General features: G+C 45.3%; 1 protein-coding gene across 44 annotated transcripts in view; it reads left to right on the forward strand.

The window, feature by feature from the left end:
• LOC102677929 (calcium/calmodulin-dependent protein kinase type II alpha chain) overlaps positions 1 to 351 on the forward strand; it is a 140,815-nt gene that overhangs the window by 134,639 nt on the left and 5,825 nt on the right. The window lies entirely within an intron of this gene.

A 351-nucleotide genomic window follows, 5' to 3' on the forward strand; every position in this document is an offset into this window, starting at 1 on the left:
GTCGCCTTCGACGCGTGGAATGGACGAACGAAACCGTGCAAGAAACCGCGCGAGCACACGTTACACCTGAGTCCTAACACACGATCGGGATAAATAGATAAATACATAATACGATCGTCTATCTATTTATTTATTTATCGATATACATGTACACACATACACACGAACACACGTAGGACACGTGACACGCGTATAAATTAGTATTAAGCGCGACAAAATGGAAAGGAGCGAGAATAGTCGCGAAAGTGATCGGATAAGTCGGTATTTTTGAGCTCGATTCAGTACCTGTTCAGCGTACTTACCATGAAGCACCGCGACTTGTGCCTCGGCCTCGATGGAGGAACTATTTCC

The sequence above is a fragment of the Apis dorsata genome, unplaced genomic scaffold, assembly GCF_000469605.1.
Source record: "Apis dorsata unplaced genomic scaffold, Apis dorsata 1.3 scaffold_247, whole genome shotgun sequence".
Classification (NCBI taxonomy): domain Eukaryota; kingdom Metazoa; phylum Arthropoda; class Insecta; order Hymenoptera; family Apidae; genus Apis; species Apis dorsata.